This window comes from Equus asinus, chromosome 2, assembly GCF_041296235.1.
Source record: "Equus asinus isolate D_3611 breed Donkey chromosome 2, EquAss-T2T_v2, whole genome shotgun sequence".
Lineage (NCBI taxonomy): Eukaryota > Metazoa > Chordata > Mammalia > Perissodactyla > Equidae > Equus > Equus asinus.
This window is the reverse complement of record NC_091791.1, coordinates 145,596,935-145,623,039: the sequence shown is the minus strand read 5'-3', so window position 1 is coordinate 145,623,039 and position 26,105 is coordinate 145,596,935. Positions and strand designations below refer to the sequence as shown.

Genomic DNA, 26,105 nt, shown 5'->3' with positions numbered 1-26,105 from the left:
GAACATCAAAGGAATGAATTGAATGAAAGAAGAGAGCTGGCTTAACTTCAGGAAACCATGGTTTAAACAGGTGAGCTTTGGATGGAAATATTAATAACACCCTTTATTTATACAGTCGCTTAGCCTTTTCAGAGTGCTTTCACACACATCATCTCATGTAATTCTTGGAATAACCCTGCAAGGGAGGTGAGGCAGGTGGTATTTTTACCATTTTAGGAATGGAAATTAAATGACTTGCCTGGAATCTAACAACTACTGTGTCAGAACTGGGGCCAGTACCCAGTCTACTGACTACTGTTGGTGCCAGGATACCAGATGGAGTCTTCCTGTTTCAGAGTGGAGCCCTCAAGGATTACCTCTGGGGGACTTGTCTTCTTTAAAACTTTTACGGACTGTCTGAAAGCAGGCTCATAGAAGAAAAGTCACTGGGCTGAGATGTCCTTAAGCTCTCCAGAGTAGAAAACACCAAGCAGATGGATCTAAATGCAAGAAAAGATAAATTGTGCAAAGCTATGTGAGTGGACAGAAGTATGGCAAATGAATTTCATTCTGTGCTGATTTTGGATAATGCATTTAGGATTGTTAGTCTGAGGTACACTTAAAAGAAGATGAGCTGGGAGTTATGTTTTATTCTAAGAAAGAGAACCATGAGTTATTGTTGACTATTTCCTAAAGTCATATAACAATAAAATGCTAGGCCTCATTGCCAAGAACATGGAAAACAAAACTGAAAGCATTGTTTTGTCCTACATTCAACAAAATGGTAGTGAAGCTATACCTGGAATCATGCATCTAATTCTGGCCTGAAACCTTAAAAAAAAGAGAGCCTAGTAGATACACCTGGTCATAGAAAAGGGCAACTAAAATAATCAAATAGACTCTCTAAGAAGAAAGTTGCTTTAAAAATAGGATTAAATAAGTGGATATTTGGAGGAAATCCTTATTCACCTTTCTGAAGTTTATGTCATAGAGGGCAATTACAATATTCAAAAGCACTTCATTTTCAACATTTATTGAGAGAACACTATATTCAGCACTACGCTCAACACTAGAGTTAATGAATAAAACAGAGAAGTTCACAATCATTGTCAGAGAATACCAGACTGGATGAATCTTTAGTCCAACTCAGCACAGCTTGTCTGGTGTTCTTCATGGACTGGCATCTGGTTGAAGGTGCAGACTCTTGGGTTTGGGTGGTGCGTGCTGGTTGCCAGAGACCAGTCATCCCTGGAGAACCAGCAATCAAGTTCTTCAAGTTGCAAATCTGAAGGACTGGACTCTTCATACCACCCAGTGGATAAAGGGAGGTTATTAGTATTAACACCCCTCTCATTAACGTTTAGTTGTTTATCTGGGACTTACAGATACCATCCTTCTCTGTGGTCTCAGCATTTCTGAGAAGGTACAGAAAGTACAGGAAAGGTACAGAAAGTCCCTGTATGACCGAGTTATGTTCCCCAAACTTGATTTCTAACTTGGTTGTTTGAAACTGAAAATGCATTTTCCCCAGAGAAACAATGTGACAAATACTGGTTACGTTCTCAGGCCAACTCTCAGAAACCCATTTAGCCCACATGCAGCTGACTAGAAGAGGATGAGAACCGTGACCCACACATTCTTTCTACGGGCAAATGTGCCCCAGCAGGGGAACAAGATCTTCCTCCCCCGCTTCCTACCTCCATGAGTGTGGAAGCCAGTGTGTTTACTACGGGAAATGCAGTTCCTGCACGTGGGTGGCTGGGCCCTGCTCAGCCTTGGACGTTTTATCCTTGAGGAAAGAGAATTCTTTGCCTCTCCTGTCCTAGCTCTGGTAGTGGAGGCGGGGAGGTTGGGAGTCTTTCCCTGACCCACTTTCTTCAGAGTAGGGCTGTTGGGACTTCGTTGGGGGAAGTTCAAAGCCGGCTACATAATTTCTGGGGCCCTTTGTTCAAAAAGTAGAAAAAATGCTGCTAAGGTACTAAAATATAAAGCTTTTTTCCTTTCTTCTGGAGTCTCTCTCTTGACTTCTCATGGTGTTTATTATTATTATTATTATTAACACTAATTCTTTTTTTTCTTTTTAAAGATTTTATTTTTCCTTTTTCTCCTCAAAGCCCACCGGTACATAGTTGTGTATTTTCAGTTGTGGGTCCTTCTAGTTGCCGCATGTGGGACACCGCCTCAACATGACCTGACGAGCAGTGCCATGTCCATGCTCAGGATTCAAACTGGCGAAAGCCTGGGCCGCCAAAGCAGAGCACATGAACTTAACCACTCAGCCACAAGGCCGGCCCCTTGTCATGGTGTTTTTAATTTAGATAACTATTATAACCAATAGTTCTAAGTAAGGAAAAATAAAAAATTTAAGTCATTAGCATGAAGTTTATAAGTAATTTTTATATGGTGCAATGCCAGTTTGGAACACAAATATAAGAGCATTAAACTCCTATGTGAAATGACCAAAATGACAATTTCTAGTTTGTAGCTCAGACATGCATATATATTTTCTTACCAGAGCAGTGGAAACACAGCAGAAAATTAGCTTAGCCATTATTATTTCATTTCTTGATACACATTCTACCAACACTTTCTACCTTTGACTTGCTGAGGAGTAAAAAGATGGAAAGGAAAAGAAAATGTTTGGGGCCGGCCCTGTGGCTGAGTGGTTAAGTTCATGCCCTCTGCTTCAGAGGCCCAGGGTTTCGCTGGTTCGTAATCCTGGGCACAGACATGGCACCGCTCGTCAGGACACGGTGAGGCAGCATCCCACATGCCACAACTAGAAGGACCCACAACTAGAAATAAACAACTATGTACCAGGGGACTTTGGGGAGAAAAAGGAACAATAAAATCTTAAAAAAAAAAAAGAAAGAAAATGTTTTCAGCATAGGCGGTTGGCTAATACAGGGAAGTAATACAAGAAAGAAAGGATCTGACAGAGTTCCTTGGTCTTTTGTGTTTCTTAGAATGCCATTGCCCTCTTTTTGCATTCGAAGCAAAATCTGGTTCCAATGGAAAGCAAGACCTCTCAGAGCTGTCAGCACCTCCAATTACTCAGTTGTAGACATAACATACCTTGTACTTATTTGCTTTATTTCACTGAACTGCAGCACATTGTGGGTCCACCAGAATTCTGTGCTCATTGGGCACTGAGAACCCTGTATGTGAATGGGGTGGTAAGGAACAGTGGACGTGACTATTGTGCCTATCTCCTTCTCATACGCATGCTCCACTGTCCAACAGCACCACTAAACATGAGTTCAAAGATAAAATTATCAGGAACTTCAAGATGGCAACAGTAGAGTATTAAACCAAGCATGGGGTGTTTCTGAATCTGGGGTCCTGTGTAATGCCCTGGGTATGGGGGTGGGTGAGAGGGGCTAGAGGTCTGTGGCAGTGGGGTGGGCAGTCACAAGGACAGAGCTTCCCAAGGTGGGTAGATGGATCTTAGGCCTCCTGAGGGCCTGGCCATTTTCCCTGCAGGGCACCAAAACTAGGTCATTGCTAGAGACAGTGATAGCTGCAGTCAAGGCTCCAGAGGTGGATACCAGCCTCTGGGGATGGTGACATCTTCAGGGAAGGGTGTTCCAATGGTGGTAACTACCAGCTGGCAAAATATTTGTCAAACAGAAGGCAAGAGTTGGGATTGTGGAAGGCAGACCTACTAAATCATATTATATACTAGTTGATAACCTGATCACTCAGAAACCAATGTAAACAAATCTTCAGCACAAGTTTACTTAGAGTAACAGACAGTGGTTACCTTCTTTCTCAAAGGATAGTGAGCTTGACTATTGGAGAGCAGAGGGGAGGGGAATGACCTTGTGTAGTGAAAGCTACTTTGCCCCCACAATTCAAAATATTTATCACTCCCTGTAGATGGGACGAGGGACAACATGCCCATTCTTTCCTTTTATTTACTGTGGTCATGTGGCAAGAGACCCAGGTTGTTCTCAAAAACTGAGGATGGTTATAGACGACTGTGCTCTCATGAGATTTAAAAAAATAGGAACTATCTCCAGAAATTAGGAGCATCTGTTCTCCTCAGGCTAACGGGGCCCTCGAGAGAGAAGGACAGAATGCAAATGAGAAAACCCTTGGAATTTCCCTAAAGCCAGAGAGCGTCACTATCTCTGTGCTCCTCTGAACAAGTGTGTGGGGGGGAGGGAAGCTACAACTTTGTATTAATAGTTTAATTCTACCATTTCTACTAATTTATCCTGCTTCCAGAAAATACTGACTTTCAAGGCAGATAAATTAGAGAGGGTACTTTGATTATTTAATTATTGGGTTTATAAAGTTATCCCCATAGGTATTTCTCAGTACATTTAAGTGTTTAGTTACACACCCATTATTCAAAAACTGTACAGATTTTTGTTCCAGAAAGCAATTTCATTACAAAGAAAGCCAAATGTTGTCTAAAACATTTAAGTAGCTTGTTGCAGCTTTTCCACAAAATCCCATGTATCATAGCCTAAGAGAAGGATACAATGTTTATAAAGTGTTTACCTAAAACAGCCCTACTTGGTAGGAACTTGACAAATGATGCTATTACCATACTCCCAACGGGCAAGCTCTTTGTTGCCCCACCAAGTTAAATGTGGGATCCTTGATTCTCATTTACAGGCATCTCCCACTTCAAAAAGCGTTCAAGTGATCTGCATCTCATCGAATTTTCATACAGCTTCGATGGTTTTTGACTGAAAACATCCTCTTTATAATCTTTAACTATACTCAATTCTCATTATTTGCAGATTCTGTTTGCGAATTTGCCTACTTGCTAAAATGTATCTGTAACCCCTAAATCAATACTCATGGCACTTGCACAGTCATTTGTCAACATGTGCAGAGTGGTGAAAATTTGAGTTGCCCTATGTGCGTGTTCCCATTGACAAGGAACAAGGCAATACTTTGCCTTCTTGTTTCAACTCTCGTACTATGAACAAGTGACCTTTTCCTGGTCTATTTAGTGCCATGTTTTTTTGCTTTTTTGTTGGTGATTTCACTGTTTAAAAGGCCCCCCAAGCATAGAACTGATGTGCGGGCTACCGTCCCTGAGCACAAGAAAGCTGTGATATATCTTTCGGAAAAAATATGTACATTAGATAAGATTCATTCAGCATGAATTATAATGCTGTTGGCCATAGTTTGATGGTTAATGAATCAACAATATATATTAAATAAGGTCTTTAAATAGAAACAGAAGCACACATAAAACGAGGTTAAGTATTGACTCGTTGGCAAAAATGCTCTGACTTGCAGGAATCAAATCCTGTATTTCCCTAGGAGTGATGGTTCGGCCTCCACTACTTTGGTGTTCATAGTTACTTTTTAGAACATTACCACAAGCAATGAGAATCAGCTGTACTTGGGAATGAGTTTCTTCAGTGGAAAGTTGTATTGTTTACAAATCAAATTACAATGTGTTCTTTTAGAACCATGTCTGGGAGAGCAATCATTTTAAATTAAGAGGATAAACACAGACACATAGAAGCTTCAAGTTAGAGAAGACCTTGGTTGTTATCACCTCCCTGGTGGCCTCTTTTCCCCCCAGCAATTCCTTTGATAGTATCCCTGACAGGTGCCCATTGTTTTCTGATTGAACGCCTCCAGTGATGTAGAGCTCACTTCACCAGGAAGTCCTGTCCACTATGGCTCAGTTCCAATATCCAAAACTGTCCTTTCTTATGATGAGCCAAAACCCGCCTCTCGATAACAGCCCTTCCAATGGCCTTAGATCTGAACTCCAGAGCAACATGGGATAAATCTGCTCTCTCCTCTCTATAACAACCTTTGGCAAATCTCTTTTATGCAGGTTAAGCAGACCCGATTCCCTCATCTTTTCTTCAGAGAGCATGGTTTCCACACTCTTCCTGGTTCTCTTCCGAACAAATTCTGTTATGTGTGGTAGCTCTTTTATGTGGTATCTATATTTGAACACATAAGTTCAGAAATCTTGAGCTGAATAGCACAGGTCTGGTACCCCTGTGACTTCAGCACATTCAGCACCTTGGTTGTTATCACCTCCCTGGTGGCCTGACTTCATTAACACAGTTAACATTTTCCTAGTTTTTTGGTGGCTGCTCACACTGCATGAATATCTGTAACTTACCATTACATTATCAGGTCAAGCCAAGTCGCCCAAATCCTTGTCATGAAAATGATTTTTCTGAACAATGACACTATATTTTATATTTATTGCAGTCAAAAGTCATCTCTTTTTAAACAAACATGATTTTGAATAATTATTGTCATCTATCATATTCTGATCTCTGCGAGTTCTGCATCTTCTTTAAATTTGGTAAGTATCAACTCAAAACATTGATAAAAATATTACTCAGGACTGGACAAAAGGGGAAAAATCTGTACTGCTTTTCTTAAGAATTCTAGGCCTCAAGATGTCACTCCATTAACCAACCTTTCTTTGCAATAACCTAAACTCACATCTCTCCATCTTATCCACAAAAGTGTCTTGACTTTTGAAATGACCAACATCTTTGTTCAGTAGTGTAATAATTCTATCAAGAAAGGAAGTGATATTTCTTTGTAATGACTTACTTGAAAAGAATCCATAATGACTCCTATTAACTGTTAGATTTTCCCTAACACACGGTTTTCAGTGATTTATATTAGAAAATTTCCAGGGAGTGGCATCAAGCTTAGTGGTCTATATTTCTAAAATCTGTTTTCCCCTCCATCTTGAAAGTCACAATATTGGCAGTTTATCTTCATAAGAAGATAGTAACAGAATTGTAAAAAAACGAGTAGCCTAATGAGAGAATTTAAACTCAAATAGGCAATGAGGGAGCAACTGGGTGACTGAAGACTTACCCCTCGCTTGTCTAAGCATTCACCAAGTCTAGCTGATTCTGCTCCACAAATACTGCTCATGCTGTCATCCCCTTTCTGTGCCTACCAGAGACACACTCTCTCTTTCTCTTATGCTTAACCCAGAGTTTGGGTTGGGTTTTCCGTCACTGGGACAGAAAGAATTCTGACTTACACAGGAAAGGGTGGCTCCTTAAAGGACCTCAGAATATTGTTACCAGAATAAGGTAGATTGGATGCAGGGCAGACAAAACAATGGATTCTCCTACCCTCTGTCTCCTACTTCTTGCTCATCTAACCTCTCCTTCCTATCCATGCCTGAACTACCGTTCTAAAATACTAGTTGTATAATCTAAATTCCTCTGCCTTTGGCACAAACCCAAAAGTTTTGGCATCCAATCAAGGCCTTCTCAATCTGGCGCTAACTTGTCTTCATTCCCCCAGGCCTGTCAAACTTCTCCCGTTTTCCAAAGTGTGCCTGACACATTCATGCCTTTGTATATTCCACTTTCTCATCCAGAAATGGCTGTGTACTTCTGATGGAATCAAGCCCAGCTCAGACACTCTCTCTTCCATTTGAACCTTTACCCGATGTCCCCAGACCTCAATTGTTTCTTCCATCATAGTCTAACAAGAGCAGGTAATTGGCATCTCTGCTCAGGAAGCATCTCATGCTGCCTTATGGTGTACTTACCTGTTCCGCTCCTGCATTCCTCCACTACAACAGTGGCTTTCCAACTCTTCTACCAATAGCATAGCTCATAGCAATGAGCAATAAATAGAAATACTTTTACATTGTGATCCAATTGGCACATTTATACATATCTTACATTTCATCAGTTTGAAGAAGCACTTCCTCCATTTTAATCTGAAATCAGGATGCAGCAATAGGGTATCATATTTTGATAGTTTTCGCTTTCTTAATAGTACACAAAATAACGGCGAGTCATAACTGACATTTTAGATTTGTTGAAATGTGGCCCGTAATCAAAACAAAAGTTTCACAAAACAGTGTTTACTCTTTGTTATGGACGATGTTCTCTAGTTTTTTGTTCTATTTCATTAAGAAAAAATGCAGGTCATAATCCATCAATATGATCTCACTACTCACTAATGGATCATAACCTGCAGTTTGAAAAACTACTGAGACCTATTTTCGGCCACACAATAGGATTAAGAACTAAGACTGACTACAATAACATGACTGTACAACTCCACTGGCTGCATAAACATGACTTTAATTCCAAGAAATTCTTGCCAGAGAAGTTGCAAATAACTTAAGTGCAGCTTCAAGAACTTCTTCAAAGTCCACTTATCTGAACAACAGACTACTGACTGACCCAGCCTTCGTCAGGGTAAACAGCCCCCTCCTCAACAAGATTACTCTATTGGGTTTATTGAACAACTGCTTACTCTTTTAGGCTTGCTTCAAAACTCTCCCCTCCCTGTGTCCACTCATCCTAAACTACTATATCACAAATTTAGCCCAGTCTCAACCATGCTCTTTTACTGAAAGACCTGTCTTAAACCAGATCCCCTGAATCTTATAACTATCCTACCCTTGACCTTCCTCTTTGAGACACTACTGAGACTGTCAACATAGTGGTCTCTCTTACTGCTGTAAGCAATAAACTTGGCTTTGATTGATCAACAGGTTATTTTGGTGGTCTCTGCTGGACCTGTGCTTGTGATTTATTCCCCCCCCCCCACCATGATCAAACATTGATGGATGGGGGAGGAAAGGTGTCTTAGGAATCTGAGGGGAGCCTAGAGCGGGGCAGTAGGCATGGATAGTGGTCACAGGTAAGGAGATCTTGTTGCTTTTGTCTGCATCCACAAATTAGAAGCCTTGCAGTTGGAACATGCCTCTCCTCTGTCTTAGTTTTATCTGCTCTCCGTCTCCTCTTCACGCCTGGTACTGAAGGTATCATTTTAAATAGAAAAAATAAACATTCACGATCCACACCAACCACTTAACTTCAAGCCACTACCTTGGTCTTTGAAGTGGCCTTTGCCTCACACTTGAAGCTTAAAGATGGGCATAATAATGGATAAGGGGCGGCCAAACGTTTGGTTCTCATCAGGAATGGTGATTAGTCATTGAAAAAAATGTTGACCCGCGTCTCTAATTTCATAAATACCTACATAAATTTCACATAAACACTGGAAAGGCTCCGGGGACTCAAGAAGCCATGATTAATAAAATAAGTTTGCTTTTCATCCACGTGGGCCCTAGAAGGCACCAATCTTTGTTGCCCACTGCATCTCACAGTACCTCCCTTCCCAAATTCTGCGCTTCAGTCAAAGTGGCCTAGTCCCAGTTCCTGCAACAAGTCAGGTGCTCTCCTCGTCGTTGCTCACACTGTTCCCGCCGCAGGAACACCCTCCTCCTCACCTCCTCCGGTTATATCAGCTCCTTCTGATACAGCTGAAAGGTCACCCGTGGCGACCTCCCTTAGAAGCCTTCCTTCGTACCCGCGGGCAGATTTAACAACCTCCTTAGCACCTGGCCTCTAACGCGTTTGCCCTGTACGTCGGCTGTTGCCTTCTAGCCAATCCATCTTCAGCTCCAGCCTTCTCGTTCCAGGCCCATTTCCGGGGACAGGGACGAAGGCCTATTCCTCCTGGACTGCCAGCGCCTTGCACGTAGTAGGTGCGCAGGAAACGCTCGCAAGGAGTTGGGTCGCTGTGCTCCAGCGCGGGGACAGGGAGCATAGCAGAGCGGTCCCGGGTCCAGCCTCCGGAGGCGGCCCCAGCGCCCGCGCGCCCTGCGCCGCCCCCGCGGCCCGCGGAGCCCAGTCACAGGATTTGGAAATTCCGGCGCGTGCTGGCGCGCGGGGCCGGGCGGGGGCGGGGGAACCCGTGGAGTGAGCCTGTGACGTGCGGGGGCGTGGCCCCGGAGGCCCCGCCCCATCTCCCTCGCCCTCTCTCTCGGGTCGGGGTTACATGGCGGCGACTGCGGCAAAGCGAGAGCCTCGGAGACGCCGCTGCCGTCAGCCCAGCCGGAGACCTGAGCCGACCCTGGGGGCTGTCCGCGGGCCCCGCACTCCCTCGATGAGCCGGAGGAGTCCCGTGAGTGTGTGTGTGTACGTGTGCGGGGCGCCGGCGGGGCGGCTCGGGAGGGCGCCGCGGCGGGCCCGGCGGCGGCGGAGCCGGCTCCCTCCTCCATTGTGTGTGACCCTCCGGCGGCTGCCGCTCAACAAAGGCGCTTTTGTTCCGTCTCCCGCCCGCCCCCTGCTCGCCAGCCGGCCTGCCCGCTCGGGCCTGGTGGGCGCGGGCCGGCGGGCGGCGGGCCGGGGTCCCCGCGTGGGGCCGGTGGAGCGGCCGGCGCGCCCCTCCCACCCGGCACGCCCCTCCCCGGCCGCCCGGCTCGGCCCGGCCCGGCCGCGCCCGCCAGCCCTGGGGCCCCGCGTGTCGGCTGCCGCCCAGCCGCCCGCGCCGGCTCCACGGGTTCGAAGCCGGGCCGGGCCGGCGGGCGAGGGGCGGCAGCCGGGAGGGGCGGCCCGGGGAGCGGGAGGGAGCGCGGAGTCTCGCCTTCCTGGCGCGCTGCCTTCCGAGCTGCGCCCGCGTCTCCTCCCCCATCCCGCTCCGGTGACTCGGCCTCAGCTGACTCCAGCCGGGCAAAGTCTCCGGTGGAGTCGGCACGTTGCGCAGCGCGCCGCTTCCCCGGCCCGGCGCCCTGGCGTGCTCTGCCCAAGTTTCGAGTCTAGCCCTAAACGAGGTCGGGAAAACTCATCGGAGTCGGCATTCCTTGTTTCCTCGCGGTCTCCTGCAGCCTCTCCGTCGCCGCGTTCGGGTCGTGGAGCGGTGGTCTGTGAAAGTACCCAAATGAAAACTTGTTTTGTCAGTTTCCTAAAAAGGGCCTCCTCGCTTGGCTGTGCATTCTTATCTGACTGGGTGAGCTGCCTTGAAAAATCAAGGTGTTCCCGCCGCCTTTTGTTCCTTGGCTTAGTAAGACTCGACTGGTTCAGGTGTTACGTGGGAGCTCTGTGAGGCAGGATCTTTTTTATTCCTTCCCTGTTTTATTTTCTCTTTTGCTTGCTCATTGGAAAAGGTCCAGTGAAGGGAACTGGTGAGTTGGAATTAGAAGCCTACTGGGTTTGCAGCAAAATTCGTGTTCTTTCCTTCAGTGCTAAAAATGCCCTTAAGTCGGTCTCAGTATTAACTTTTTTTTACGGAGGCGAGATGATTTGTTAAAAAACGAACAGGGGATAAAATGGAGCGCAGCCCGCTTCAGGGTAATTTTCTGATTGCTTGATTCATCTAGCCTTGTTATTTTTTAAAGTTGTGATTGGACGTATCCTCCTCTCTTTTCAACGTTGGGAAACTGAGATGGAAAGAGTAAACTGACTAGAAGAATGTAGGGTCCAAACAGAGTCTGGCCCTGAAAGGGAACTGCCTCTAGAGTTTCTTCTTGGAAATGTCAGATTTTAATGTCTGGGGAAAAAAATTGAATTGGGTGGAAGAAGCTTTACATGTCTTTAATGAGTGGTTCAAACATGTTTATGAATGGCTTGCTATGTGCTGAGGAGTGTAAAGTCCCTTCACGTATATATGTTACATCACTTAATAAGAATTGCTTTGTGAAACGTGTAAAACTGCTTATTGGTCCTAAATTCAGTAATTGCGGTAACCTAGGAGAAATGCCAGATTTGACCAGGACGTGTTTTGTCACCTAAATCTTACTATTCAGAAAAAAATTCTGGGAAATGGAGAATTGTTTATCAAAACCTTTATATATGACCATATTTTGGAGATCAGTTATTTGCAGAAGAGGATTAAAAGAAGCGTTTGGTTACTTTCTGTGATTAAGAAAGAACCTAGAGAACATTGATTTGAAAATCAGTTAATTTTACGATAGAAAAAAGCACGTGTTCTAATGACATGTGTTAGCTCTGAAAGTGTTCCATTGTTTTTCATAAGTTAATTTAAGCGTCGTGAGAACTCATAACTGACAAAATAGTAAAGGTTGCTGACTCAGGGTAGGTTGCTGAAGGGGATGGGGTCAGGTAGGAGGAAGCTTAGAAGTGCTGCAAGTTTTGAGTTGGGTGATGACTCATCTGCCCACGGACTGCTACGTGGCCCTTTTTTTTTTTTATACACTGTATTTTTTTTAAATGATAGGCTAAAGTGTTTCTGTCCACATTATAATTCTCTCTCTCAAGAGAAACCACAGTTTCTCTAAAAAAGTAATGGCTTCTTAAATTGCATTTTAAAAGGATATTGTATATCCTACAGGTGGAATTTTGTAACATTTGTTGAGAGGAAAGATAAAATTAATTGCTGGTCAGTTGCTGCAATTAAATGTTTGATTCTAACAGTTCTTTGGTTATTATCGGGAGAGATTTGTTATGGATTATTTACAAAGGACAAATAGTCCTTTTATGAGGTGGGTAGAAATTAACCTTATGTTTTCACTGGTAATGTAAGTTATCCTTACAATATCTAGAAATTAGTTTAACTGTTGTAAAGGTACAGAAATGTTTAATCAGATATAGCTCTGAACATGATCATTTCACTCTGATGGAATTACACATAGTGCTTTCTCCTGATCTATATGAATTTTGTTTTGATAAAGATAACTGGAAATAGTTATTGTTATAGGCACAGTTTTTCATCAGTCTTTTTTTAAGATCAGCTGAATGTACACTTCCAAATTTAGGACTTACGTTGAAGTTTGGTACCAAGATAACTGATTTAAAAAAGCTACCATTTAGCGGATTGGTTTAAAATAAGATTGAGAATAGCAATTTGTTTTAAAAGTGAGAAGAAAAAAACCTCCCTATTCCCTAGTTTTTCTTTGTATGCTATTTATCTTCCCAGAGTGATTTATTTGAAGAATTTTGTGGGCAGTAAAGTGTATCGTTACTGTGAGTCAAATCTTTGGAGAGATTTTGGAAGAGCATTGCGTAATTTATATAGAAGAACTTGAATAAAGTTTAATTCAAACTTTAAAATAGATTTCGCCTAAAGAAAATAGAAAAATACAAATGTAAAACTATTGTAGATTTTCAAAGCATCCAGTCACTTAGAGGTTGAATGTGTGTTTTCAGCATTTTTTTTTTTTAAAGAATGTAGGTAATTAGCTGTCATGCATAATTCGGAATTTATAAACAAACTGGGTATCTTAGCCTGTCTCCTTTCTGTGAGGTGTTGCCTTATGAAGGGGTCAGCCTCACCACTGCTCTCCAGTTCCTTGTTTGCGTTGCCCACTTGAACCGTGTGTTACCCTAGGGCCCCTGTTAAAAAAGAAGGAAGATGCCCCAACAGTAAATTGTTTGCAGCCTTATTGGCTGCCCTGGTCAGCTCCTTCAGCCTGTTTTGTGGGCTGTTACATTACACTACCGCCTGCTAGTGGTATGGGATTTTGGTTAGTTTTATTGCTCAGAGCCCTGACTGAGACTTTACAAAAACAGCAATGATGTTATTGTAGTTAATGGCTTTTTTCAGGGAGTTGCTTTTGATGTGGAGCTGATGCTTTTAAGGTAACAGTGGTGTGGGCTGAGTCTTGCATTGGATTTTTTCCTCCATGAACTGCATATTTGGAAAATATAGCGTGCCCCTCTGATAGTTTTGAAAAGATTTGTCTTTCATACACGTCAGCCTTTTAAATCCATTTCTGAAAAGTTGTACAGAGAGTGAATGTTTATATAGCAAATCACATTTTCCCATTGATTTTCATTTATATTTGATACGTCTTTTCATGGAAAAAAAATGGTACCACAAAAATTGTTAGAATCCTAGCATTTACTTCATGGAAGGGTCTGCCTTTGCAGGGTGTGTGAAGTCTTGTGCATTTAATTCTGTACAACCATAAACTGTAAAATGCTAGTGTTTACAGAGGGGTCATGGGCATTATCTTGCCCCAGGTACATCATTTGACCGCTCAGGAAACAGGCCCAGAGAGATGAGACGTTGGTGCTCAAAGTGTGATTTCTAGACCAGCAATATTAGCATCACCTGGGAGTTTGTTAGACGTGCAGAAGCTTGACCCCATCTCAAGACCTACTGAATTAGAACCTGTGTTTTAACACAATTCTCGTGTGATTGAAGTGCACATTCATTTCTAGAAGCACTGCTAAGAGATAGAGACATAGTTGCTCAGCTGGTTAGTGACTCACATCTTCCAAGTTGCTCTTTCCATTGGCCCTCCTGAAAAAAGTCAAAAGGAAAATTGAGGATCTAATCACTGCTAGTAGAACTTTCTGTGATGATGGAAGTGTTCTAGTCTGTGCTATCCAGTGAGGTAGCCTATAGCCACATGTGACTGTTGCGCACTTGACAGGTGGCTTATGCACCTGAGAAACGAATTTTTAATTTTATTTAATTTTAATTAACTTATATTTAAGTAGCTGCATCTAGCTAGTGGCTAGCATATTGGACAGCACATATCTAGAAGATCTTTGCCCACACTAAATTTAAAATAATCTAAGCTGTAATTTAATAAGCTTAGTGATATCCCTCTTCATTTACAAATTGGTAGGTTTCTAACTACCTGCTTTTCTAATATGCCCAGATATTATTTTATTAGTTTTATAAAGCAGTGACAATTTTCTGATTGATACTCTTGTATTCAATAAAGTAGACAATCTAAGTTGTAAGAATGTGCATTTGCCCATTTGTCTCAATAAAAGTGTTTTTGCTTGTATAAAAAACATTAAAAGTAGCTGTTAAATAAGTGTTCCTTAATTGTCTTGTGGATAGCATTGAGGGGGCAGTTTTTGTTTCTGGCCTAGCACCTCGAGGCTTCTTGGCACATGTTGATAGTTGCCAGATTGATCTGCCATTTGTTATGTTATTTCCAGACGCAGAAACGTTGAGTGGTTTTTAACTTCCCACTTTATGCAGTGGGAAGATTCTAACCCTGGAGTAAGCCAGACTGGCCTCTGTCCAAATCTTGACATTTATTATATGTGTGATTTCAGTGAAGTTGCTTTACCTCTTGAAACATCAGCTCTTGTTTGTAAAGTGAGACTTACAAGGTAGTGCTTATGAGTGACAGCAATAATTTGTCACTTAGAAATGCCTGGCACCTCATAGATGCTCAATAAATATGAAAATCCTTCCTTCCCCCTCCTGCTTAGCTTTTATAACCTTCTGTAATTTAGTCTTAGGCTTAAGATTCCAATCAGGCTTAAGACATACTCTGATTTTAAGTCTTGTTGATTCCCACCGGTTATTATAACTTCATGCCGTGCTTCATTCACGTTATATCCCTTCTAGATTCCTCCACTTGTGTTCTGGATTCCTTCTTTTGACTTCTTCAGGACTCATCTCTTGCCTGCATCATGAATTTTTCCCTTTCTGTTGGGTCACCTCTTGTTAGAATACAAATGTGCCCTAGAGCTATACTGTCCAGTACGGTAGCCACTAGTCACATGTTGCTATTTAAATAAAAATTAATTTTTTAAAAATTCAATTCCTCAGTCATGCTAACCACATTTCACTTGTTCAGTAGCCATATGTGGCTGTTGGCTACCATATTGGACAATGCAGGTATAGAAATCTGTTATAAACCCTCTCCTGATTCCACATTCTTCTCCTCTAGCTACTGCCTCATTTTTCCAGTCCTCTTTCAAGCAGGTTTTCAAGAGTTGTCTTTGTTTGCCCTCTCCACTCTCTGCTCTTCAGCCTACTTCAGACTGCTTTCTCTTAGCATCTCACCGCTGGAATTGCTCTAGTCAAGGTTACCAGTGACTTCCACTTACCAAATCCATCTTACAGGATCTTGTAGCAGCATTCAGCATAGTTGACCACTGTTTTCTGCCTATTCACCTGCTTCTCTTAGCTTATGAGATGTGTATTCTTGTTCTCCTACCTCACACCTTGCCAGACTTTTTCACAGGCTTCTCTCCTCTACCTGCTGCTAAGTATTGACATGTCCCAGAGTTTAATCCTGGGCTCTTCTTCCCCCTTCGCTTTCTAAATTCTTTCCCCATGTGGTCTCATTCGACTTATTGTTTTAAGTAGTATCTACATGTGGATAATTCTTACATTTATATTTCTGGTTTAGACTTCTCACCTGGGCTCCAGACACATTATCCAACTGCCTGCTTGATATTACCACTCAGTTATCTAAATAGACATTATCTAAATAGACTTAACATGTCCGGAAAGAACTCTTTCTCCCCTATTGTTCCTCTCCCATCTTTCCCTTATCCCCCATATCTAATCCATCACCAAATTCTCTTGTTCTCGAAAATATCATTTGAAGCTGTCTCCTGTTTTATATCTTCATTTCTACAAGACCAATCTCAGCCACCATTGTCTTAACTGGCCTACTGAAATAGCTTTTAACTTGTGTCTGCTTTTACTCAACTGTCTTCTTCCGTCCATTCGCCTTCCAGTAGCCAAAATCATCTTTTTAAAATGTGAATGAAACCATGCCCGTTGTCTGCTTAAAATCCTTCAGTAGCTTTCCTTTGCTCTTAGTTATAAAATTCAAAATCCTGCCTTATGTGTCCTTTCTGCCTCTCCAATCTTATCTTTACATCAGTCCCCACTCTCTTTGCTCAGGATACTGTGTCTACACTGGCATCTTTTCTTTTCCTCCAAAATACCAGTTCTGTCCAGCTTTAGGTTATGTTTGCTGTTTCCTCTGTCTAGAATATTCTTCCATCTCTTAGCAATGCTGGTACCTTCTTATCAATCACGTTCAGCTCCTCAGATGGCCATTTCCCAGTCACTCAGTCATAGCACTTGGCCAAATCTGAAGTTATATTACTGGTTTACTTGTTTGTTAGTCTTTCCTCACTAGAAAGTAAACTCTCTGGAAGCAGAAGAACCTTAACTGTCTTATTCTCCACGGTATCAGCCAGCAGTGTCTGGCACACACCACATGCTCAGTAAATTTTTATGGACTATATAAAGTGTTTGATTCTCTTGAACCTCTAAAGGGAAAAAGTATGTTCAAGATTGCACTGTGGTCAATGTAACGTGATTCTGGACTGAGTCCTTTAGCTGTCAAGTATACTATTGGTACAATTGCAGAAACTTACATGGGATCTGAGTATTAGATGGTAGTACTGTACCAGTGTTAATTTCCTGATTTTGGTTATGTAGGAGAATGTCCTGTCCATTGGAAATACACTCTACTCTCAAAGGCTCGGGAAGATGTGTACTGTACTTGCCGATAAAAAACATTACATTATTACTTGAGGCTTTGGTTTATAAACCTGAGGTTCAAATCCTGGCTCTCTCACTGATGTGTATTCTTGAATGCATTATTTAAATTCTCTAAAGATCTTCAGACCCAGTTTGCAATGTTGTTAGGAGGATTTAGTGTAAGAGTATATGCCCAGCACAATGCTTCGCACATAATACATTCTTAATCAAGCTTGCTGTTGTTCCTTATATTCTCTTAAAATTCAAATATTAAAAAAAAATTCTATTCTCATGTTCAGTGCTATGACTTCCTTTATAATATAAACAAATACTTTTTTTCGTTAATTGCTTTTATAGTAGTTGATAATATGGGATAAATATGTACCAAATATGTTATTTATATCCTCAAATTAGAACTTTTGGGTCATATTCCATAATACAATTTTTTAATATCTTAAAACTGTATACTTTTAATGTGGAAAGTAGAGCTTTCAATTAAAATATGTATATTTATCTTGGTTAACACAGTTAACTTCCATTTCCTTTGGAATTGTCAATGAATCTGTGGTATTTAAATGTTAATGTATTAGTTTGTATTATTTTTGATGTAAAAGCACACAAAACTGCTTGGCAAAACAAATCATTACTTACAATTGGTGATTTATTTAGTTTCCCCTCCTTTACTCCCCATTGATGGACATGTTATTAAGTAAACATAGTGATCAAAAAGGGAGGAGGTATTTAAGGATTACCTGTAAGCCTTTCATTAGTTATCACGGTGTATTTTAAATAATATAAATGGCTCATCAATACTGTGAACCTTACAGTTGCATGGGTCACCTTACCCCTTTCCAGCCCAGTGTGTTCTTATTGTCTTATATTTTACTTCTACATGTACTATAAATCCCACAATATATTGTTATGATTTTTACTTTAAACAATCAGTAGTCTCTTAAAGACATTTAAAGGTGGGTAGGTTTTTTTAAAAAAAAGACTTTTATATTTTCCAGTTGTTTACTCTTTCTGCTGATTTTGTTTCATTCTGCAGATCTGGGGTTCCATTTGGTGTCATTTTCCTTCATCCTAAAGAACTTATTTCAGCATTTCTTGTAGTGAAAGTCTGCTGGAGACAAAGTCTTTCTGCTTTTGTCTCTTTGAAAATGTCTTTATTTCATCTTCATTTTTGAAATGTATTTCCCTAGGTATAGAATTCTAAGTTGATAGTTTCTTTTTTCTTTTGGCACATTGAAAGATGATGTTATATTGTCTTCTGTCTTTCCTTGTTTCTAGTAATAAATCAGCCATCATTCCTATTGTTCTTCTCTAGTATATACTTCTCTTTCCCCTGGTTGCTTTTCGGTTGCTCTTTTTTTTTCTTCCCCATTTTCCATAGTTTGACTATTGAATAATGTGCGTAGGTATGGTTTCCTTTGTATTTATCCTGCTTGCAGGTCATTGAGCTTCTGGGTCTGTGAGTTGGTGTCTTTTATCAGTTTTGGAAGGTTTTTGTCCATTATCCCTGCACATCCTTCTGCTCCATCAGCCCTCAGAACCGTGGGGCTCTGCCTTTCAGCCCAGCTGCCAGCTCTTTGGGCTGCTTGGACGTTTTCTTTGCTTTCCAGTACCACCTCAGGTTTTCTTTACCTTGTGTTTTTGCCCTATTTCTTTGCCTTAGAAAGAATATCTGCCTTAGACTAGAATGCCTCTCACGGGTTTATCTCATGCTTCCTGTCTTGTCCCCCGCCTTCAGAAGGCAGCTGCCTTGGACACAGGGGATAACTGCTGTCACTCATAAGCTTAATGAGATTCTCTCTCAACTTTACTGTCTTGTCCCCAGACTTTTGCACTCAGTGCGTACCCATGGGGAAGAGTTGGCAGGTGGGGCTTGTAACTGGGCCTCCTCTGAATTCTAATCTGTTATCTGAGTCCACATGCAGCCATTAAAAGTTGGTTACAAATTTGGCTGGTTTCTTCTTAATCCTGTCAGTGGAAAATTCCTTGGCCTTCTGCTACTTTGCCAGGAATGAGAATAGCCAAGGTCTCTTCTCTTATGAAGGGCTTTCCATTTTCTGGAATTTAGTTTATTTAGATTTCTTTGCATCCTTAGCTTTCTGACTTTCTTTTTTTAAGATTTTATTTTTCCTTCTTTTCCCCAAAACCCCCTGGTACATAGTTGTATATTTTTTTAGTTCTGAGTCCTTCTAGTTGTGGCATATGGGATGCTGCCTCAGCATGGCTTGATGTGTGGTGCTAGGACTGCGCCCAGGATCTGAACCCAGTGAAACTCTGGGCCACTGAAGCAGTGCACATGAACTTAACCACTCGGCTGGACCATTTTTTTAAACTATGATTTTGTAGCTTATCCATCTTGTCATGGTTTATAGGGTGAGAGTAATGGTGTCTTGCAACTTTCTGCATTCTAATCAGAAGTGGAAATCCTGAGCCTTTTATTAAAATTAGAAAATTTTAGTGCTGGAACAGATCATAGAAATCAGGTAGTTTAGCTACATCATTTTGCTGATGAGGAACCTAGAAATGTGGAATGCTTTGATTACACGCCTAAGTTAGTCACAGATCCATCACTAGATGTCAGATCTCTTTAACTCATGGTTTTTTTTCTTAATATGGCCTTAGTGAAATCAGACAGGAATTTTTCAATAGTACCAAACTCCAGTGTGAACCTGATAGGAAACTTACACTGTTTTTTATCTTGGAAGCTTTGTTCAGGGCTGGAAAAAGTGAGAAACAAAGGAGGAAAGATATTCTAGAAAAGTTACATGCCATTCTGAGTCATTCTTTGAAAATTGGACTCTCCAACCAAGCATGTGGTTCTTTCCATTTGATGATAGTGCAGAAATGTTTTGTATAGCCTTGCTCAGTGTGGCCTTCTTTAAACTCTCACCAGGGTTAGCTCAAAAATGACAGCAGTTATATTTGATGTGCAGTCTGGAAAGCTGTGGTGCTAGATGCCATAGACTCTGTTAGGATGGACTGAAGAATAGTAAAATCAGAGTAATGTCAAGATTTTGTGTATCTTCATGATACCTACTTGGTGTTACATGGACTTGTGGGACTTTTTACGGAATCCTGCTTGTCTGAATTATATAGGACACCATTTCAGCGGCACAGCCCCTCCCCACTAGCTCAGCAAAACAAAACTGGAGCTATAACGAAGCTGAAGTGTTTTTCTTTCTTCAATCTGAGCAGGCTGAAGTCAATTGCTTTCTTCATGTGTTGGCAGACTACGTGTTCACCATATGGTGAGGCTCCTGAGGGAATGCCTGGAAAGGCAAGTACCATGTCTAGGAGTCTTCACTCATATTCTCCATGGCAGGTCAGAATGTGATCAGATTCTAAAAAAATTGAGGGTAGAACTTTCCTTCTCCAAAACCTCCTCTTATCAAGAAGAGTGTGCTGTTTACCTTAATTCATTCAGTGCAGTTTTTAAGGTGCCTACTAAGTACCAGGTACTATGTTCAGAACATGTCAGTAAAGCTACTTAGTCTCAAATCTTGTATTTTAAAATAGAGTTACAACAAAGGGGAGGTGAGTGGTGCCCTGGAAAATGCAGAGTAGAGGATCAGAATAGAGATCAGGTTAGCTTAGATTAGATTGGGGAAGGATGGCAAAAGCCAAGGGAAAGAGAATGCTGTTAGAAAAGAGGCATGTTAGTGAGTCAGGGAGGAATCTACTGTAATGCTCTAGGAGTTTGTACCCCAGGAGGTCAGGTTTATGTTGTGTTTTTTTTTTCTTTTTAACCATTTTGACCCCTACTGTACCTTAGTGCCTGGTATATAGTAAGCACTCGATAAGGTTTTGTTAAATGAAAATGTAATGGATGGATAGAAGAATTGAAACTGCCTAAAGCTGTTTAAAACACCTTGGTTCTCTCTGCTTCGGGGACCATATCAGGATTACATTTCCCCACTCCCTTGAAGTTGGTGTTACCATGTGACCTGCTTGGGTCAATAAAATGCGAGTAGAAGTGAAGTACATCATTTGTGGATGGAAACTTAGGCACCAGTGAGACAGGCCCACTTCCTCCTTCCCTCTGGCACATTGAGTGGCGATGGTAGCTACTTCAACAGCTTGGATGACAGCTATATTGGACTTGTTGCAGGAACAAGACTTAAAACAAATGAAATCATTGAGATTTGGGGGTTATTTGTTACTGTAACATTATCTAACCTATCCTGACTGCTACAGAAATTTATATTAAGTTTCATCTGGTTGGAATCCTCAGATGTCCAAAGGTACTTGAAGAAGGAGGCTGCCCACGTCTCCTGCTTATATATTTGCTCCAGTGTTTCCTTAACGTTAGTTCGAAGAGGAGTCTGGGAAGTGAGGACTCAGGCGGGAGGGGGATAAAGTGGTATACTTATTTTAAAATTTCCAACTGTAAATTTGTAGAAGGGATTGTGTTTGTTTAATGTTTATATATGGCAGTTTCAAACACGTTTCCCCCATTCTGGGCATACTACCATAATAAGTGCTTGGAAACAAAAACCAGTGAAGTAAAAGACTGTGCTGTGCTTTCATAGATCATAGACTTTTAGAGTTGGAAGGGTCTTTAGAGATTCTTTGACTAGTTTATCCGATCTGTGAAGTTCCAGTATTCCAATATGGATACCCTAGAGTAAATAGCAACTGGAGATGAGCATCAAAATAAACATAATGGCATTTATTGTATAATGGCTTTTTAAATGGTCAGAGGCAAATGGAAGTCCCTAATGTTAAAATGTATTTAGGCAGAGCTTCAAACAATTTAAGAACAGAAGTTGGGTGTAGAAGAGGAGTTCTTTAAAAATTGGATACTTTTTTAGAAGCTGTGTGATCATGTGTCTTTGGCTTTGAAAGTTTGTTTCTGTAGCTAACAGTAGTTACTGAAAGGCAAAGCCTCTTAGGCTTTGATGTTTTTGTTTTAAGGTGCTCCCTCCCACCGCAGATTCCTAAAATCATTCACTGACACTAGTTTGCACTGTGGGTCTCCTTGAGGTCCTCCTCAGGGATCCTGAGAGGGGTCTCTGATAACTCTTAAGGGTATCCTGCATTAGGAGCAAGGGCTTTGTCAAGAATGCATATGAGCAAGCAGTTAAGCTGTAGCCTTTGGCCTTCTCTGCCCTAGAAATTTAGTACCTTTGATGAGCGCTTGAGACATGATCTTAGGGAAGAGTGAATTTGCTATAACAACACCTCTCTGTGCCAGGGTTAGGAGACAGTCCTAGGCGAATATAAGTAGAGCTTAACCTTTCCCTTGCTCCAAAAGCAGCTAGGTTTTGGCTGGGGAGATGTGAGGCTGGCTGGATTCCAGTTAACTCAAGTTACTCACTTGACCCTAGAGAAGAGCAAAATAGGCAAGAGCCATTGGGGCTGGTGCGGGGGGGGGGGGGGGGGGGGGGGAGGATTGCGGGGGACTGTCAGTGAGTGTGATCAGGCCAGGTGCCCCGTGTCAGCATTTAACCTGAGAAGCAGCAGAGAGGAAAGTGGAAGAGAAAACCAGAAAAGTAATCTGAATGTTTAAGGCCCTCACCTCAAACTTGCTTTGCACATCCAGACTCCCTTTCTGACACAGGCGCAAGTTTCTGGATAAGAAGAGAAAGAAAATCCAGTTTCTATAGGATGAGATGGGGCAGAGTGAAGTTATTCTACTGTCTTGTCTTTCCTTCACATTTTATAACTTGACTTCATATACTTAGGCTTGACTCAGAGTACTAGCATTTCTTTTGGCATGAGGGTAGGCTAAGTGACTGAAAGCACAAGGCAATTTAGGGAAGAAGGAGTGCTTAAGGAGACAGTTGTGGTTAATGCAGTCCCAGAGAACTGCCTTATAAACGTAGGAAGCTGGTACCCAGCCTGGGCTACATAGCTTTTACTTCTATATTGTGGTGGATCACTGAAAGAAGACCAAAGGTAAAGAATACAGCCAACTTCATTCTTACAAGTCATTCTCTGCACTTCATTATATTCACCAAATTGTTGTTAAAAATAAAACCACGTTGGCCCAACTAATTAAACTTTAATTAATGATCCCTCTCCAAGCAACATAGTATCAGCACTGAGGTCAGTAGGAATGGGTTGCGTTTGGAGGCAGAGAAATTGAAAGGATGCTGGGAAGGGTCATTTTAGGTTACTGACCTGTCTTAGTTTTCCCTTTCCTCCCTTGAAGTATGTGGAAAGTGCAAAAGGAACATGAAACCCCAGATCTTTCCTGAGTCTAAAATTTGAGCTTTGCTTTTATGAAGTTAAATATGAAAGATGGTGGAGAAAAGGATATAAATGAGGCATTTCGAGAGGTCGTTGATGTGGATGGAGGATGCTCTGACCATTAATCTGCTGGTCCGGTTGAATTGTACCTGTGTGCTTTAGTCAGGCCAGGGAGCTCCATGATTGGTGTGAAAGGTGGAGGTGGTTGGAGAGATCAGGATTTGGAATATAATTGCCATAAAGGTCAAGGTGATAAGGAGGAAGCAGTTTTCATGGTCATTAATAGTGAGCTTGGGAGGCCTCTGCCTTTTTATGGCTTACAGAAGCATACATCCTGACCTCCCTAATTAGGTCAGATCCTCCAGTGTGTAGGCTCTCATTGCATCCTCTACCATTCCTTGGTATCACTTTTCCCCTTTGCATCTCTCTTTTTCTTATTGTTAGTTTATTATTGTTTGTCTCCAACCATACTGTGAACGCCATGAGGGCAGGGCTCAAGTCTGTTTTTACTTATTTTATCTCCAATGCCTAGTACACTGACAGATACATAATATATGATTAGCAAATACTTGCTCAATGGAGCACGACTGAATTGGAGACATTTACTGGATTCACTTTATCATGCAGAGGCATAACATTACCTCCAACTTCCTGAGTACACTGGGCTTACTTTCCAAGCTTCTGGATGAAAAGGTCCTCCAGTAGCTGTTGATCTAATGGATGTTGAAGGACTTTCAAGAATAATACTCACAGAGCAATGAGGCAAATCACTGGGCAAGCACTGCTGTTGTAAATAATGGGTTCTTTTTTTCCCAAATGTTTTGTTGTTGCAATTCTCAGTGTCTAGTGGAATTACAGTTTTGTTGCTAAATGTTACCTTCTTTGTTTAGAATGGTCTTATATTTCTGGAAAGTCTGTTCAAAGCTTTCTATATAGTCCTCACTGAATCTATAATGAGGATCTGCAGTTCTCAAACTAAGCACAAGTGTCTGCCTTCTCCAAGATGAATTTTTGCCTGCTTTCTACCCCTGTAAGTGCTGACCAGTCTCTGAGATTTCTGAAAAGGCATTCTCATCCTTATAGTTGTTTCTAGTCTATGATGCTTTTTAGTCTCACTACAATTTAAAAGGAGCAGATGTGGATGGAGCTCTTGAGTAGAGATTTTTCTCATTCTCATGGCTCTGTAATAATCTGGCTGCAATTCCTACTATAATGCTATTCTGTCAGATAATAGTGGTGGTGTTTTTGGCAGAGAATTATTTATGTTGGACTATGATTGCTCTATTAGAGAACTAGAAGCTTAAGAGAGTACTTAGAGATTTTACTGTTCTTAAGTCTGTAGAACTGACTTAAAAATATGCGTGTATCTAAAGCTTGAAACCTGATTGAGCTTTAAGGAATTGTCTACATTAGAGCCAGAAGGTAGGTATGAATAAGCATTCTAGTTCAGGTAGAGACTGGAAATGTGAAATTTCAGAAATGCTGGAGCCTTTGAAAAAAACTGTTTTTCTAGGATATTTGGTAGGAAACAGGAAATATGAAGATGTATATAAATAGAAAAAATGGGACAGAGGAAGACAGTATGAATTAGAGCCCTTTGAAAAACTGAAGTATTTGTGTGTTGGGGGGGGGGGCGGCGGTGAGGAAGATTGGCCCTGGGCCCTGAGCTAACATCTGTGCCCATCTTCCTCTACTTTGTATGCGGGGCACTGCCACTGCATGGCTTGATGAGTGGTGTAGGTCTGGGCCCAGGATCCAAACCCATGAACCTGGGCTGCTGAAGCAGAGCACGGTGAACTTAACCACTATACCACCAGGCCAGCCTGAAGTATTTTTTTTAATTCAAAAGTTTATTTACAGTCTTTAATTTAGCTTTTAAATGTTTTACTGCAAATAGACTGATAAGCTATAGAATTTTTAAGAGTCTTCTTGTTTTGTCTTGTCTGATTTCTGAGAAGCAGATGAAAACTTGCAAACAGAAGAAACCATCTCTGTTACAGCAAAATAAAGAAAGCTATTATGCTATAAGTGTCCTTCACAATATTAAGCAGATAAAGGAGTGCTCATATTTTTAGAAAAAACTCAGGGATAGTAAATATCAATTTTTATTAAATAAAGCTGTTGCCATAGGGATCATCTGTCTACTTAGTCTCTGAGTTGTGAGTATCATCAGTGTTTCTTTCACATTATTATTTTTAATGTTTGTGGATTTCTCAAAATTGAAGATTTGCTCAGATTGAGGCAAATGCTTTCACCTTAATCTTAGATTCTGACATTGAAGTATGTAGGGCTACGAAGCAGGCAGGAAATAAAGGCAGATTCCCTGTTGTACAAAAGCATCACCACTGTGAAACAACTGACCTGTTTGAGAGTCCTCACTCTTCTTTCTCTTAAGCTACATCTGAAGGCGATTGAAAGTTGTCACATCTTCAAGTTCAGAATGGACTGCTTTATTTCAGACACTGACACAGTTTCTCACTGCCTTTAGATAATTGGCCCGTTGAATAAAGGAATGTTGCTCCTGTCCCGCTTCCAATCCCTTCAGACCCATTCAGAAAATAACACTGTATATACACGTATACCAGCTTTTAGATCAAAAGTCAGCATCAGGACGCCTTTCCGTTTAAGGTCTAGGCTGTAATATTTGCTTATAGGCGTATACATTTAAATGAGCTACTCTGTGGCCTCCTAGTTGTTTTTCAGACATGAGATGCACACTCACCCTCAGTGGCTTTCAGGTGCTAGCCCTTCTGTCTGGAACAGTGACTGCCACGCAGCATCCTTGAGGCCCCTTCACTCCCTTCGCTCCAATACTCCCTCCTCAGAGAGGCATTCTCTAACCACCCTCCCTGTCCCCTTTCTTTTCTTTTTTCCATACTTCTTATCACCATCTGACTTCATTGTATTTTGCTTTTTTGTCAGCCTGTCTTCTCCCACTATAATATGAGCTCTTCATATACATACATGGATCTATAAGAGTCTAATAATTT

The 26,105-nt window shown here is 41.5% G+C and overlaps 1 protein-coding gene across 6 annotated transcripts in view; it reads left to right on the top strand.

Annotated features, from left to right (window-relative positions):
* Positions 1–26,105, top strand: part of MAPK6 (mitogen-activated protein kinase 6) — a 44,974-nt gene that overhangs the window by 533 nt on the left and 18,336 nt on the right. Inside the window, exon 1 of one of the 6 annotated variants that reach the window (XM_014850520.3) lies at positions 9,688–9,879. The exons of 1 other annotated variant lie outside the window; for it this stretch is intronic. The gene's annotated coding sequence lies outside the window, so the exon portion shown is untranslated. Of the gene's footprint in view, positions 1–9,687; positions 9,894–10,254; positions 10,705–10,768; positions 10,880–26,105 lie in introns of those variants that run through there. 4 more of the 6 variants (XM_014850523.3, XM_014850524.3, XM_014850521.3 and 1 more) reach the window with 4 other exon arrangements.